The sequence below is a fragment of the Malus domestica genome, chromosome 15 (genome assembly GCF_042453785.1).
Source record: "Malus domestica chromosome 15, GDT2T_hap1".
NCBI classification, from domain to species: domain Eukaryota; kingdom Viridiplantae; phylum Streptophyta; class Magnoliopsida; order Rosales; family Rosaceae; genus Malus; species Malus domestica.
The window spans coordinates 17,499,370-17,516,823 of record NC_091675.1 but is presented as its reverse complement, the minus strand read 5'-3'; the positions used below and the strand labels follow the sequence as shown (position 1 = coordinate 17,516,823).

Here is a 17,454-nt window from a genome sequence, read left to right as displayed (position 1 = left end):
CTCGCACTACGGGAAACCTCTCAACAACCTTGAGATTTTTATTTTCTTTTTCGCCGACACATCTTTAGTTTGGATAAACAGAACTGTGAAGGCAACCGGCGAACACCTTCAGTTTGGATAAACAACACTGTTGTCGTAGAATTAGCCGACCGCAAAGCACATTCAGTTTGGATAAACAACACTACGACGAAGCCGACTGGTTATCTATCCAAGTCTCAGTCGAGAAGGATTTTCAAATCCTTATTGGCAGAGGTCATCTCATCAACTTTTTCGGCGAAGTGAGGTGTTACCAGGTTAATACATTCGACACCCTAAGAGCCGAATTTGATATTGAACTTCACAAAACTAGCAACCTCGTCTTCAGGCTCTATAACCCAAAGGCCAAGACGTGTTCCTTCCTCGATCGCAATCGCAAGATCAAGAAGTCAACAGCGCACCCAACATAACATCAACACATTTTACTCCATGGCCGAGCTCGGCCGACGAGTTGGCACACCCCACATCAACCGAATGACGTAGTTAACTCACTAGTTACTCAGCCTGCGCGCCACGTAGGCTTGGTAGTTTTTAGGGTCAACATTTTGGCACGCCCAGTGAGACCCAGTGCTAAAACTACGAAGTTCACATGATAGATCAAGATTTCAATTAGGTTCCGTTGGAGATTTGGCGCCAAGTAAAGCATTCCTACAAGAAGAAAGCAAAACTTCTTGAAAAGTTGTCTAGAAGATAGGGGCAATTTTCCGCTCCAACAACAATCAAAATTCGGCCTAGGAAAATTGTCAAGACAGCCGAAGAAGAACCTAAACGAATGTGTTGACTCAGAAAATGATTCGTCAGAGAAGTGTTCCAATGACGAACAAGACCAATACACGGCTTCAAACCATAAAATCACATTGATTGATATGGTAATTGAAGACATAGACCTAGCCGCCAAAACCACGCCAATCGATATGATTATTAGTGATAAAGTCGATATGGAGAAATACCGTTCGGCCAAGTTGTTTGCATTAAAAGCTGAAATTGACGAAATTATTATGCCTGGGGGGCATAATAATTGTTCAACACATTCGGCGGTCGATGATAAAAATATTTCATCAACTCAGAAACATTTGGAAAAAATTCTTTATTCAGCCTACTGCAGACTCAAATTGAGAATTTTGATATAAAAAGATCTTGGCTAGGAATATAGCATTGTTGGCCTCCACCTTATTATGGTTCAGCCATTCTTCTTTTCTTTTGCTAAAATAAAAAATGAATGAATAAATTATTTTCTTAATCATTCGACCGTGCAGGCCGAGACTTAATAAAATAAGGGGGCAACGAGCGGTACGAACGGTTAAGCATATAAGCAGCATATATTTGTATTGCAAGTCAGCATGCAGCTGCATTCGTTGTTCATTGCTTGATGCAGAAAAGTAGGAAAATCGAAGACCAAGAATTGATGGTAGACCGAGTTGCCATTTTTCTCGGTCCCGTTTTCTTTAGTTGATTCGACCAAATGAATGGGAAGTCTAAAGGTGCTGCAGCAAGTTTTTGTCTCGGTCGAGGACCTTTTTTTCATCAGCAAGTGGTTCCACTCAGTGGAATTTGTCAGGAGAAGAAATCGGCCACTACATCAGGCTACTTATATATATAAATATATAAACCTGATGTGATGCTGCTGTACATGCAGTTGGCTTATATATTGTTTCAGGTTGCCACTACCGAGAAGAAAAGAATGCCGTATATATATATATAGGCTGGCCTAGCTTTAGGAACGATTTTTATTGACCTTGGCCCCGCTTTACGACATTGGCAGAACATAGGTGACTTTAATGCCGAGGAACAAAATTTGTTTCGGCAATACGACAAAATGTTGTTGGCTACAAATGGTTAACTTCCTTAAACATTTGGCTTACGATCCGAAGTTCAAGGAAACTAGGGATACTTGAGAAAATAAGGGGGCCAACAAGATGGTGTGCTTGGCAAAATTTTGTCTGAACTATGGCGTGCTTGGTTTAAACAGTTGTTCCTTAGCCGAGCTGAGACAATTTTGGTCAAATGACAAAAGAGGTATTAGGCTTCAGCTACTCTCCTTCATTTAAAAAAAAATTAAAAAAAAAAAGGGTGTGATGTTCAATTTGCTACTTGGCCACTAATTCAACACTGATTTGACTTGAATTAATGCGCATTTGATGATAAGGTTCATTCGGTGAACTCAGTGGAATTTATTCAAATTAGCCATTAAATTCAATGGCCGGAGTAAATGTCTGCCACCGAAGGAATAGCTAAGGAAGACTACAACGTTGGTAGAGCAGAGGTTATCCTCGAAGAAGAGTTTTCAGCGATACAACGGGATTTTGTGGTCTACGAACAATTAATTTCCTTAACCATTCGGCTTATGAGCCGAAGTTCAAGGAAATTGGGGGGCAATGTTTGGACCTAAATTTACACCATCGGCCCGTGCAATCAAGACCGTTGAGTGAGCATAGTTTTCAATCGTTGGATGGAAAAGTGGAGATAATTTTTGTCATTATTAAAGGATAATATTATGATTTTTATCATAATAATTATCTTTTAATATGCATTATCCTAGCATCTACTTCAACCAGATAAATATGATGTGAATTATATCCCAAGCGAGCAGCACAGTTCAAGTTGATTTAGGATATCTGACGGTACATGGAAGCTAAAAATGAATTTGAAATGCATTCAGATAGGGTCAGGATGCATGCCACAATAAAGGTGATGGCTTTGGGTGATGATGAGACAAGCCTAGAAAAGCTAGGTTTGTAATGATGACATAGGAAACCTAGGTAGGCTATGGTGATGGAAATGATCGAATGGTTTTAAAAGGCTTCTGATGAAGGTTTTTTTTTTATTAGATCAGAAGCCTAGGTGGGCTAGGTTTCTGATGTGATGTGGAATCCTAGATAGGCTTTATTTTAGAAGTCACAAACTACAATCTGAGGATATGCTTGGCTTTTGATGCGGATTAATTTCAGGAATTAGAGTTGCAATTAAACTCTGCAACATTATCTGACTGTGCAAAGCAAGTACTTCAGTCCTATAAATACAGATGCAATGGCAACGGAAAGCCCCTCCAATTCAACACACAAATTGCCCTACGCAAATTCTCGCTCTACGGGAAACCTTTCAACAACCTTGAGATTTTTATTTTCTTTTTGGCCGACACATCTTCAATTTGGATAAACAGCACTGTGAAGGCAACCGGCGAACACATTCAGTTTGGATAAATAGCACTGTTACCGTAGAATCAGCCGACCACGAAGCATCTTCAGTTTGGATAAACAGCACTGCGACGAGGCCGATTGGTTATCTATCGAATTCTCGGTCGAGATGGATTTTCAAATCCTTATTGGCAGAGGTCATCTCATCAGCCTTTTCAATGAAGTGAGGTGTTACCAGGTTACTACATTTGGCACCCTGAGAGCTGAATTTGATATTGAACTTCGCAGAATTAGCAACCTTGTCTTCAGGCTCTAGAACCCGAATGCCGAGATGTGTTCCTTCCTCGGCCGCAATCTCAAGATCGAGAAGTCAACAGCGCACCCAACACAACATCAACAGATTTTACTACTCAGCCGAGCTCGACCGACGAGTTGGCACACCCCGCATCAACCGAAAGACATAGTTAGCTCACTAGTTACTCGGCATGCGCGCCACGTACGCTTGGTAATTTTTACGGTCAACAGAACCATATTGGTCGGGTTGGTTTGGTGTTGACCAAGAAAAAATTCAAACAATTTAAAGACCAAACTGCATCGCTTACTTTTGGTTTGGTTCGGTTTTGATACTTTTGAAATTGACCAAATGAAACCAAACTGACCATGTACCTCTCTATTATTAATTAATTCAAACTTAATTTTATTTGACTTGATGACTTTTTATGCTCCGAAAAACTTAATCATTCAATCAAATTGGAATGCGTGAGATGTGCGATGTTTAGTAGATTAAAATTCTTGAAATGATTAATGTTTTTTTATTTATGTGTTAAATAGGTTTAAACTTTAAACCGACCGAACCAAACTAATTGACAATGGTTTGATCAAAGGGTTTTGTAGTAGTGTGAATTGATTTAATTTCAATGTTTGTATTGGTCAAAATCTAATCAAACCGAACTGTTGAATACTAGTTGGTTGAGTTATATTTTTTATGTCAAACCAAATCAAATAGATCCGTGCCCAATTACCCGTGCACTAGAGATCTCAAGTTTAATAATTATCCGCTCTCCTGTGCAGACAACACTTCTTATCCTCACACGTCCCATAAATCGTTTGTATCAACAAAATTTATATTTCATTCTCAAGACATCCCTCTTTACTTATTTACTTGTGTGGCGTTTTTTTTTTTCTTTTCATTCTTATGAGTATTTGTGTAGTGGGTTTATGATAAGATCTTACAATCCTTCTCAATGAAATTGTGTACCAATGTCTGTTAGAATGTTGTACTGAAACGAAAAGGTTTGTTATAACAAATATATATAGGCCTCGTTTGGCAGCTCGGATTGTATTGACTATTTCTGTCATATAGGATAAATAGCCACCGGATAGTACTGCTTAAATTAGTCGAGCGTTTGATGCAGTATCGGACTAATGACCGTAGTATTTATAATGTGTTTGGTACTGAACTGGATAAGAAAAGGGAAGAATAAAAATAGACAAATCTTTATTTTTTTGTTGAACTTTTATCATATTTGTACCTATTCAAAACCACACATATTTTCAAATAACAAAGAAAAATAGTAAATTCCATACATCAAATTCAAAATATTTTCCAATAACACAAAAGAAGGTTCACAAAATACAATTACAGCCATTACGTTATATAGATTAATCCAACCACATATCCAAGTTCACATAATATACAACTGCAAGTTGGTTTCAATAAGAAAAAGTTTGTCCAAATAGCCAACAAGGCAAGTTGCCTCTTCAAGTATGGACAATAATGCATCTTCATCATGTTGTTTCCAAACCCCTCTACTTCCTTTTGGTTGACTGCTTTGTTCACTTTCCATTCCTATAATTACATACACAATAATATGCATATAATCAATTGTGCATATAATTAATAGTACGTGATAAAAACCATAAGCAAGGGCCTTTACTTTTGGCATTTTTCAAAGGCAAAGGCAATTGGTTTTCTCGGGTATGGAACCATTCTTTGGGGAAAACAAAAGGAGTAGCGTGACTGTGTGTTTTTAGAGAGAAGAAAGGAGAGCACCATTTGTTTTGAGCAGCCCATTTTGAGAGATATCAGAGCAGAGAGCAGCAGAGAAAGAGTGCCGCAGCTCCTCTTTGAAGAGAAGAAGAAAGTGCTAAACAGACAATCAAACTAGAAACAATGCCTGCACTCCAGAATAGCCAAAAACCGTAAAGCTAAACAGACAATCAGTCAAGTACTAATTTAAATTATGAACAAAACTGATTGTTGTTTCCCTTTGTTTTTCCCCGATGTGTACAACAGTTTTATAATCTCAGCAACTGTAGAGGAATATGCTATTCTTATGGTAAAGATCTATATTCTAAGCCATTCTAATCTTCGGGAAGAGGATTCGAACTTCGATTTAAGAAAGAGATTGACATCTGCATTGCCCCTACAAATATCCCAGAAATAAAGAATCTTTATTGCAGGTCAGGTTGCTCAGTTGACAAAAAAGAAAAGGAAAAATCTGAGGTCCCTTGGAAAATCATGAATGTTATCAAAGCTAGAATCGTCTGTCTTAAGAGCCCCTTGAAATAGGATATGTTAACAGCAAACAGATAAGTCCTTTAATCTCTCCCCCCTCTCTCTAGCAACTGTGTTCAATAATCCTCCAAGCTTGAATGGAGGTACACTAGGGGCCGGCATGGTTCCAGATATGATCTGGCAAACCGCCTGTGTTTGAGGCCTCTCACTGGCAATCGGATGTGAACATGCCAACCCGAGAAGTAGAAGCAACATCCACACCCAACTGACCAGCGAATACTGCTGGTGTTCATGAAGAATCTTAATCCCAAGTACTAAACAATATACTGATATGGATGAAAGTTCAACACCAACAACAAATCCAAAATTCGACCCCAACAACAAATCCTAGAATTCGAAAATTCCAATTAAAACACAAAATTACATAATCAATTGCATAATTAAAGAGAAAACAATAACTAGATTCAATCAATTGAAAGAAAATTGCAAGAAAAATAGGAGGGGAAGGGGAGGGGCGGAACATGGGAAGACGAAGAAAAATAAGAAGATGAACTGGGATTCAAATGAAGAAGAAGAAGGGCATTTGAGAAGATGAACCTGGTTTTGGAGCGTTTGCAGAGAGACCGTTTGCAGAGGAATGAGAGCGACTAAATTATTCCATGGTTTTGGAGAGTATAAAGAAGCCGTATAAAATAGATGGGCCGGATTATTTAATTCAGTGACTATTTAATACAAACGGACATCAAATATTGTTATATACTAGTGTGTCATGTTCCACCATCAAGTGGTCGTGCCGGAGTGGTTATCGGGCATGACTAGAAATCATGTGGGCTCTGCCCGCGCAGGTTCGAATCCTGCCGACCACGTTTTTTTAAACTTATTTTACATACAATATCTCGTCTAATTTCATTCCAACGTAGATGATTATGAATAGGGTTATACATGAAAAAATAAAAAATTCCCATTTAAACTTTTATTTAAGCATTCATCAATTGCTAACATGTATGAATCATAGACATGTAATTTTGTATAAATTATAACTAGTTTGAAATTTTGGATGATTAAATTAGGAGAATGGTCAACCTGTATGAATTATAAACACTTAATTTTGTGTTTCTTGCCCATTCCTGGTTGGCTTAATGTTATAGTTCTTGTGTGGTTAATTACCTTTATGTTGAATTAATATTTCAGCTAAAATTATGGGGAGCACTGTCGACATATATGACGTTTGTTAGATAATTATCTTATAGTGTATAAAGGGTAATTCTCATTGACCAAAAAAAAAAGAGTAATTCTCAATTTACTATTCTGAAGAATTATGATTTTCAAACTGTCATACATCAATTTTTTTTCATCCCAATGTCATACCTAACAACGAATTTTAAAAATTTTCTCTTGAGTTTAAGATGAAACTCGCACATCACTTTCTATAATCTTTCGTAGTTTCCTTCTGTGTCTAAGACTCTTTGGTGCATATTTTCAAGGATCTTGCACCGTGACATCCATGCTCATTGAGAAAATCAAAGAAACACTGGAGAATTTTATATGTAGCTGTCGCGGGGGTGGGACAATTTTTAGAGAACAAAACGGAAACTCACTGTGAGTACGATCATAAAGCTACTCAAGCTAGCTAGCATTGCTCACTGGAAGTAGAAAATAAGTTATAAGATCATTTTCGAAGGAGTAGTCAAATAGGCCAACCAAGGCTAAAAAACATCAAGGTGTTTTTGAAGAAAGATGTTATACATGACGTGACAGCCAAGTCATTTGATTCCTTACTTTCTAGCTGTCTTTTTTACAACAAACAAAGGAGATGCCAAATGGCTTTAATTTAATTTTTAAAGCAAGCCCAGCAGTAACAGTGTGTTTTTTTTCCTTGCTGCCTGGAATTGCAGCCTATTGTGCTGTGCCGTGTGGATCTTGTACAATTGCTGTATTTTTTGCAATTGTGCCGTGAGTTCAAAATTCTTCATGGCTGTGAGGTTCTGTAATCAGTGCGCTGCTGCATGCTTTGCTGCTGTCTGCCGGAAGTGTGATTTCTACATCACAAGTTGGAACTAGTATTGCTAAATCAAAGGAGATCCTAGAATTGCAGCTGCTTGCAGTCTTGGTACATCGTGTGCTATAGTTGTACCGTGTTATAGTTCTTTTTATATACTTGGGCTACAGTTTACTGATCGCTAGTTGTCATCGTTGCCGTGTTGCTGTGTGAAACGGCACTTTTTTTGTTGTGTACAATTACAACTGCAGTTCCGTGTGCAATTGTTGTGCGTAAGCAATTGCAGTGTCGTATAAGGAGTATTTTGCTGCAAGTAGGTCTGCGTGCAGCCCTTATTGTGCAGTCGTGTGGTATTACAATAGTGAATAAAGGTTGAGTTTTGGATTCCCGTGCAACGGATCATATGTCATATGATAAAACTTTGTTTCAATCTATGAGACATCCTCATAGAAAGTGTGTGACAACTGTCAATGGTACTAATGCTCCTGTTGTTAGAGCCGAACAGTTTGTCTTACACCCCCTCTTCCCTTACATAATTGTTTATTGGTTCTGTCATTATCCCATCACCTTTTGTCTGAACCACAAGTCAATGAACAGTTAGATTGTGTTGTATTAATTTATCATTTACTTTGTTTGCTTCAGGATATTCAGACAAAAGAGATCATTGGACATGACACTAAGAGAGAAGGGCTATATTATGTGGATGACGTGGTTCCTAGAAAAGCTAATTTGGTTCCTACGTCACATAATAGTAATCTACATAAGGTATTGTTGTTTAATCGTTTGGGACATGCATCATTTGGTTATTTAAAACATATGTTACCTAATCTGTTCAATGGTATTGAAGACTTAGAATGAAGTGTAAAGTATGTATTTAGCCAAAAGTCATCATGCTTCTTTCCCTTCAAGTATGAATAGAAGGTCTTCTCCGTTTGCGCTAATACACTCTGATGTGTGGGGGGCCTTCCCCTGTCAGTACTATTTCGAGAATTAAGTGTTCTGTTACTTTCGCAAATGATTGCACCCATATGACATGGTTGTATGTGTGGAAAAATAAAAGTGAGGTTTGTAATGTGTTTCGTCTGTTTCATCAGATGGTTAAAACTCAGCTTTCCTCTGATATTAAAATTTTGCGTTTTGACAATGGTGGAGAGTATATAAATTTTGAGTTATCCCAGTTTCTACACGATCGTGGGTTTGTTTGTGAAACTACATGTCCGCCTACCTCACAACAAAATGAGGTGGCGAAAAAAGAAGAATCATCATATCCCAGAGACAGCTCACGCTTTGCTTATTTGTGCATATGCTCCTAAACGCTTATGGGGTCTCCAACCCCAAAATATAAAACTTCCACCAGCTCCCAAACCATGGGCTATAATTGGCAACCTCAACCTCATTGGCCCTCTGCCTCAACAATCCCTTCACAAATTGTCCCAAACACATAGACCTATAATGAAACTTAAGTTCGGCTCGTACCCAGTTGTAATTGCCTCATCTCCAGAAATGGCAAGACAATTCTTAAGGACACATGATCACATCTTTGCTCTAGACCTGAAATGGTAGCTGGTAAGTATACAACTTACGACTACAAAAATCTCACCTGGGCACCTCACAGTCTATATTGGCGCCAAGGCCTGAAAATTTACCTTTCCCATTTGTTTAGCTTAAAAGTACTAGACTCTATTGAGTATATTCGTTTTCAAGAAAACCGCGCTTTTCTATCATGATTATGTGCAGTGCCAGGCAAGCCAACTATGCTCAAAGAGCACCTGTCGCGACTAACTCTTAGCATTGTAAATAGAATTGTGTTGGGTAAGAAGTATTTTAGCATGTCCAAATCTGAGACTTCGATAGCGTCACTAGAAGTGTTTCAAGAGATGTTAGAAGAGTTGTTCTTCATTAATGGGGTACTTAATATAGGGGATTGGATACCAAGGGCTCAGTGTTTGGACTTGCAAGGGTACATAGAGCATATGAAAGCATTGAAGAAGAAATTCAACCGGTTCCATGATCATGTGTTGGATGAACAAAAGGCAAACATGAAATGAGTGAAGGATTTTGTGTCGAAGGACATGGTGGCCTTACTGATGCAGCTGGCTGAAGATCCTGATATTGAAGTTAAGCTCAACTTTGACAGTGTCAAGGGATTCACCCAGGTACGTATGCTTTATTTGTTTACAAATTTTTGTTATTTAAATCCTCGTTTACTCTAAACCCCTATTATTTATTCTAATAAGTAAGATACTGACGTGTTCTCGATGGACCTATATAACTGCATAAACATGTCTAAAGTTTATCATCTCCTAAATTAGGATTTAATAGCATGAGGCACAGATAGCTCAGCAACCACCGTGGAGTAGGCAATGTCTGAACTCATGAAACAACCACACCTCATCGAAAAGGCAACCGAAGAGCTAGACATAATGATTGGGAGAGAGGGATGGGTAGAAGAGAAGGACATTGCACAGCTTCCTTATATAGATGCAATCATGAAAGAGACAACGAGGATTCTGTTGGAATATAAGTGTTTGTGCTAGAGAAATATTAGCTTAAGTCTTAGTTTTCAGTTTTAAATGTGAGCCATTGGAACACAGTCCAATTGGACAACTGAGATGTAATCTTAGAGTTAGTGATTTGTGTTGACACATGTAATTATCTTATAGGGTAGATTACATGAATTGTTGGATTTGATTTTGTAATATAGAGAGAGAATCTCTCTCTCTCTCTCTAACGGTAATATACTCGCACACAGGTGTGAGGTGTGATTGAATGAATGCAAGCATTTTCTGTGAGAACATTCTCTCTGCAATTTCTGAGATTTTTCCAGAAACCTTCATCACCATTTTCGTTTCATTCCTTAAAATTGAGACCATAGTCTCTGAGATTCTAACATGGCCTCAGAGCCAGGTTTGATCGCTTAACACTGGGCGTTTGAATCTATGAAGAAAACGGTCTGAAATTTGAAGAAATTGCTTGTGGGATCTATGTCTAACATGGCAGGATCTGGAGATGGTGAGCTGAGAGCGCTGATCTTCAATGGTGAAAATTATGAATTCTAGAGCATAAGGATGAAGACTATCTTCAAGTCTCATAGATTATGGGAGTTTGTTGAAAAAGGGTTAGAGTGCTCAAATTCGAAGGGAGCTGATGAATCTGATGCAAAGAAGAAGGAGAAAGAAGAATCGAGTGATGTTGTGACTCTCACGGAGAAGCTTATGAAAATGCCAAGGCATTGGGGCTGATTCAGGAAGCAGTTTCCAATGAGATATTTCCTTGAATCTCTCACAAAGAAACTTCAAAGGGAGCATGGGACGTTTTGATGCAAGAATTCCATAGCGACAAACAATTTAGAAGTGTTAAATTACAAGGCTTTCGTAGAGAATTCGAATATACCAGAATGAGAGATGATGAGTCTTTGTCTGTCTATCTTACAAAATTGTTTAATGAGATTAATCAAATGAGAAGTTATGGAGAGAATTGTCTAGAGAGAGAATTAGTTTGCCCTCTGCATATGATTCTATATGCTCTGTGATTGAACACTCAAAGGATATAGATGTGATTGAGGTTCAAGAAGTAGTTGCTTCATTGAAGAGCTTTGCACAGAGACCAGAGAGACATAATGAGAACAAAACTAAAAGAGCATTTGCGAGTCTCAGTGTGAACCCCAAACCTGCCAATTCTTTTGGAAATCAAGGCAATCAATATCAGAAGAATTGGAAACCAAAATTTAAAAAGTGGAATCAAACGCCTACTTACCAATCTGGGAAGTAAATTGTAGCTACATAAGGTGGTAGAAATCCTTGCAGGCATTGTGATAAGTATCACTATGGTGAATGCTTTCTTAAAGGTAAACCCAAATGTTATGGGAAAATTGGTCACATTGCAAGAGACTGCAATAACAAGAAAAATGTTCAGCGGCTGAATTATGCAACTCAGGTTCTTCCTACACCAACCATGTTTTATGCCAATAATGCAGTTGATAAGAAACTCATTGAAGATGTATGGTAGGTGGACAGTTCTTGTAGTAACCACATGATTGGCACAGAAGATGTGTTGGTTGATATTGACAAAAGTATAACTGCAAAAGTAAAAATGGCATAAAGGAGAATTTGCTAAGTGTAAGGCAGATGATGGAGCATGGTTATTTTCTAATTTTTTGAGATAATAAGGCTGAGATTTATAATGAATGTTCTCTCTAATCTGGTTGCTAAGGTACCAATGAAAGGAAACATAAGTTTTCCCTTGAAACTTTAAACAGGCTTACACATTGCATTGAGGGCAAATGTGAGTAAGTCAACCTTGATCTGGCATAAGAGAATGTGTCACCTGAATGTAAATAGTTTGAAGTCACTTCAGGAACAAGAAATAGTGCTTGGATTGCCAGAAATTAAGAACACCAATGAAGTGTGTGAGCGATGCATACTTGGGAAGCATTGCTGAGATTCTTTTCCAAGAGAGATAACAAGTAGAGCCACCATTCCACTAGAGTTGGTACACACTGATGTGTATGAACCTATGCAAACAATTACAAAAGTTGGAAATATGTATTTTCTCACCTTTATAGATGATTGTACTCGGATGTGTTGGGTTTATTTTCTGAGATACAAATCTGAAGTGTTCAATGTGTTTAAGAAGTTTAAAGCTACTGTTGAATTGCAAAGTGGCTATAAATTGAAGAAATTAAGAAGTGATAAAGGGGGAGAGTACATATCGATTGAGTTTAACAGGTTTTATGAAGAAATTGGAATAGAAAGACAACTCATAGTGGCATACTCACTACAACATAATGGTGTGGTTGAAAGAAAGAATAGAACCATTGTGGAGATGGCTAAGTGTATGATGTTTGAGAAGAAGATACCACTGGAATTTTGGGCTGAGCCAATTAACACTGCAGTATATGTTTTAAACAGATGCCCAACTAAGGCTTTGGACAAGAAAACCCCTTTTGAAGCCTATAGTGGAAGAAAGCCAGGGATTAAGCATTTGAGGGTGTTTGATTCTCTGTGCTATGCACATGTTCCAAAACAACATAGATAGATGCTTGATTTGTCTAACACAAGATGCATATTTTTTAGGTATGGAAGATGTGAGAAATGGTACAAATTGTATAACATTGAATCTGGAAAAGTTATCATTTCCAAAGATGTAGTGTTCAATGAAGAAGCAAGTTGGGATTGAAGTGCACAAAAGGAATGTAGTATTTCAGTTTACTGAGAAAGAAAATGAGACTGGTGAATCAAGCTTAACTCGAGCTGAGATATCAGAAGTAAATGGTGAGACACCAAGGAGTATTGAAGAAACACAAGTTAGGATTGGAACTACAGAACAAAGTGGAAGTTCAGGTCCACAGGATTTTGATCACACTCTACTCAAATACAATAGTATTGCAGACGCATATGAAAAATGCAACCTGTGCATCATTGAGCCTAAAACTTTTGAAGAAGCTGCCAAGGATGAAACATGGCAAAAAGCAATGAAGAATGAAATTGCAATGAAATAGAAGAACAATACTTGGGAGTTAGTTAGTAGACCATCTGATAAACCAGTAGTTGGTGTCAAATGGGTTTGCAAAACCAAGTTGAACCTTGATGGCTCAGTGCAGAAAAACAAAGCAAGATTGGTTGCAAAGGGCTACTCCCAAAAGCATGGAATAAATTTCAATGAAACCTTTGCACTAGTTGTTAGACTTGATACAATTAGAACATTAGTTGCACTAGCTGCACAGAAAATGTGGAAACTGTTTCGATTAGATGTGAAGTCAGCATTTTTGAATAGAGTATTGCATGAAGAGGTGTGTGGATCAACCCCCTAGATTTATGGTTAAGAACAAGGAAGATGGAGTTTACAGACTCAAAAATGCATTATATGGTCTTAAGCAAGCTCCCAGAGCTTGGTACGAAGAGATCAATTCTAATTTCACTAAAACTGGTTTTCGCATAAGTTCTAGCGAAGCTACATTATGTGTGAGGACTGCCGAAAGTGGAATACTCATTGTCTTATTGTATGTGGATGATATCATCTACACAGGGAGTTCACAAGAGTTGATGATGAAGTTCAAAACTGAGATGATGAGACAGTATGAAATGACTGATCTCGGGCTGTTACATCACTTTCTGGGATTAGGTGTGATACAAACTGATTCTTGCATTTTCTTGCACCAGAAGAAATATGCAAAGACACTACTGGATAAGTTTGGTTTCAAAGACTATAAATATGTTGTTACTCTTATTACAGTGAATGAAAAGCTATCTAAGATAGATGGAAGTGAACAAGCTGAAGAAAACTTATATAGACAGATAGTTAGAAGTCTGTTATATTTGATTGCTACAAGGCCGGACATCATGTTTGCAGCAAGTTTGTTACCTAGATTTATGCATAATCCTACTAGAAAACATATGGGAACTGCTAAAAGAGTACTTAGGTACATTCAAGGCACACTTGATTATGGGATAACATATGAGAAAGGAAAAGAAGCAATGCTCACTGGCTACTGTGATAGTGATTAGTTCAGGAGTAAGGATGATATGAAAAAGCACATCTGGATAGGCATTTAATCTTGGCTCGATGTATTTTCGTGGGCATCAATCAAGCAAAGTAGTGTTGCATTGTCAACGGTTGAAGCTGAATATGTTAGTATAGCAGAAGCCACTGCACAAGCAATCTGGTTGATATTTGTTCTCTCAGATTTTGGTGAAGAACAGGTTAAGCCTACACCAATTCTATGTGATAATACCTCAGTTATAGCCATAGCCAATAATCTTGTGCATCATCATAAGACAAGGCATATAAACAGAAAATTTCACTTCATTCGAGATGCATAGCAAGATGGGGAGATCGATTTGTTATATTGCAAGACTGAGGAGCAAGTTGCAGACATTTTTACCAAGGCATTGGCCAGAGATCGATTTGAATATCGGAGAAAAGAGCTTGGACACAACACTTAGAAGGGAGTGTTGGAATATAAGTGTTTGTGTTAGAGAAATATTAGCTTAAGTCTTAGTTTTCAGTTTTAATTGTGAGCCATTGGATCACAGTCCAATTGGACAGCTGAGATGTAATCTTAGAGTTAGTTATTTGTGTTGACACATGTAACTATCTTATAGGGTAGATTACAAGAATGGTTGGATTTGATTGTGTAATATAGAGAGAGAATCGCTCTCTCTAACGGTAATTTATTCGCACGCATGTTTGGTGTGATTGAATGAATGCAAGCATTTTCTGTGAGAACATTCTCTCTACAATTTCTGAGATTTTTCCAGAAACCTTCATCACCATTTTCGTTTTATTCCTTACAATTGAGATCATAGTCTCTAAAATTTTAATAGATGGACCCAGTGGCAGTCATGTTAGTACCACATCTAGCCCTTGAAGATTGCAATGTCACAGGTTATGATATTTGCAAAGGAACTACGGTTTTAATAAACACATGGAGTATGGGGAGAGACCCTGCACAGTGGAATGCACCAGAAGAGTTTAAACCAGATAGGTTCCTAGGGAAGGCAATTGATGTGAAGGGACATAATTTTGAGCTGCTGCCTTTTGGTTCGGGAAGGAGGAGGTGCCCTGGTTATAGCCTTGGACTTAAAATGATTAGGTCTAGCTTGGCTAACTTGTTGCATGGATTCAACTGGAAGTTACCTGACAATATTACAACAAAAGATTTGAGCATGGAGGAAGTTTTTGGATTGGCTACGCCTCGGAAGTTCCCGCTTGTTGCAATTTTGGAACCTCAGCTCCCACTCCATCTTTATTAGTTAACGGCTACTCACGACTGATCTTATCACTACTCTTAAGCGACTGGTGGTGCTCCACCACCGCCTCGGTGACCCATGATGATTTTCTAGTAATTTATGCCTCAAGGAAAACTTTGTATCGTTTTTTATTTCACCATCATAAAAAATAAGGATAATATTAGGGAAATTAAATTTGTACACAAAATTTTATAAATTAAAAGACATTGAAGTTGATGATTGGATTATTACTTAAGCATTGATTAACGTGCTCATTCATATTTGTGGCACATCATTTAGTTCGCAAATTTTATCTACAAATTTAGTCTCCCTAACATTACCCAAAAAATAAATAAGAAATAGTTGTCTTTACAATTGGGGATTTTCCAAAAAAAAAAAAAAAGATAAAAGTATCGATAATTTTCTTTCACCTTAGTTCTTTCCAAACTGGCAGCTTTTAGAATGTGACATCTTTTTTAATTTTCATGGACTTTTGGCTTGGAGCTTTCACTGAATTTTCACCTATTTTGAATTACAATGCCAGATCAACGGGTGGGATGGAACGTAGGGTACGGCAAAGGTTTGGAATGGAAGGATAAAAATTAAATGCAATTTCAGAAGAATAAAATTACTAAATAAACAGAAATTACACCAAAGTCACACAACTCAATCGCCACATAAAATGATATTAAATTATTGTATGTATAGATAGTAAGAATAGCATTCTTTGATTTATTTTATTTTATTAGAATTATGATGCCTCAATCATGTTAATTTTTTGTAGCGAAAAAATAAAATGCAAAATACTTATTTTGACATTAAAATTTAATATATTCACAAACTCAAAATACATGTAAATGGTCATTTACCACAATAGTGAAAAGTGTTGAGCCCTTACATGACGGCATAAGTTCAAATTCCGCTGGTAGCTAATCTGATCATATCTATTCTTTTTTTTTTTAATTTAAAAAAATCAAAATACAATGATTTACTGTTCAACAAAACAGTGTACTTCCAGTTTTGTCCCCAATTAGTTTCTCTTTTTTCATGTTTTCCACTGACCAAAATACCCCCCTTTTTGACATCTGGGATCGCAATCAGACTCACAGTCGCTGCCAGTTCTCTTCGTTTCTTCCCCTTTTCCCTGAACCAGAAAAGGTCTGTTAGAATGTTGTGCTGAAATTAAAAGGTTGTTAGAATTACCATTGTCACATCTCGTGTCATCAAGTGGTCGTGCCGGAGTGGTTATCGGGCATGACTAGAAATCATGTGGGCTCTGCCCGCGCAGGTTCGAATCCTGCCGACCACGTTTTTTTTCAAGCTTATTTTATATATAATATCTCGTCTAATTTCAAGAAAAACTTTAGTTTTAATTAAAAAATGACAAATAAAGGTGTGGTAAATAGTATCTCGTTAAAGCTTAGATTATGAATATTACAGAGAGTGTTTTGTTGAAATTCCCCTAATTTCCAACGTTTGGAGAAGAAGATTAGATTATGAATAGTTTAAGCTTTTCTTTAAGCATTAATCAATTGTTGTATGAATCATAAATACATATTTTTTTACGGATCACAACTAGTTTGAAAATTTGGGTGATTAAATTGAGAGAATTGTTGACATGTATGAATCATAAATACTTAATCTTGTGTTGCTTGCCCATTGCTTGTTGGCTCAATGTCGTAGTTTTCGTGGGGTTAATTACCTTTCTGACGAATTACAATTTCAGCTAAAAACATGGGTAGCAATGTTGACATGTATGATGTTTGTTAGTGTTAGGTCGTACGACATTATTTTCCTTATAATCTAAATGATGGACAATGCAATGTTTTTTGTCCACTTAATTTAACATAATTATTCAAGTTGTGTAAATCATGCAGGTTATTTCATGAGTTAGGTTTGCCCCCTTCAATTATTTCTCTGGTAAAATTGTGTTTCATGTTGCAAATTAGGCCATGATGTCAACTATATATGCACATTTTTGGATCGTTCATGATTAAAGCCACACATATCGCCGGAGGCACGGAGACTTGACAGTGA

At 37.3% G+C, this 17,454-nt stretch overlaps 1 long non-coding RNA gene, 2 other non-coding genes and 1 pseudogene across 3 annotated transcripts; 3 read left to right on the top strand and 1 right to left on the bottom strand.

Annotated features, from left to right (window-relative positions):
• Positions 1-4,754: 4,754 nt before the first annotated feature.
• LOC103400939 (uncharacterized) lies at positions 4,755-6,416 on the bottom strand. The gene is made up of 3 exons (XR_011576384.1): positions 6,286-6,416; positions 5,108-5,347; positions 4,755-5,019 (listed from the first exon to the last, which is right to left on the bottom strand). It is a non-coding gene; the product is annotated as an uncharacterized lncRNA (long non-coding RNA).
• A 56-nt stretch (positions 6,417-6,472) lies between these two features.
• TRNAS-AGA (transfer RNA serine (anticodon AGA)) lies at positions 6,473-6,554 on the top strand. Its single transcript has one exon. It is a non-coding gene; the product is annotated as a tRNA-Ser (tRNA).
• Positions 6,555-8,923: 2,369 nt separating this feature from the next.
• Positions 8,924-15,441, top strand: LOC103400971 (dimethylnonatriene synthase-like; annotated as a pseudogene).
• A 1,203-nt stretch (positions 15,442-16,644) lies between these two features.
• Positions 16,645-16,726, top strand: TRNAS-AGA (transfer RNA serine (anticodon AGA)). Its single transcript has one exon. It is a non-coding gene; the product is annotated as a tRNA-Ser (tRNA).
• The last annotated feature ends 728 nt before the right edge of the window (positions 16,727-17,454 follow it).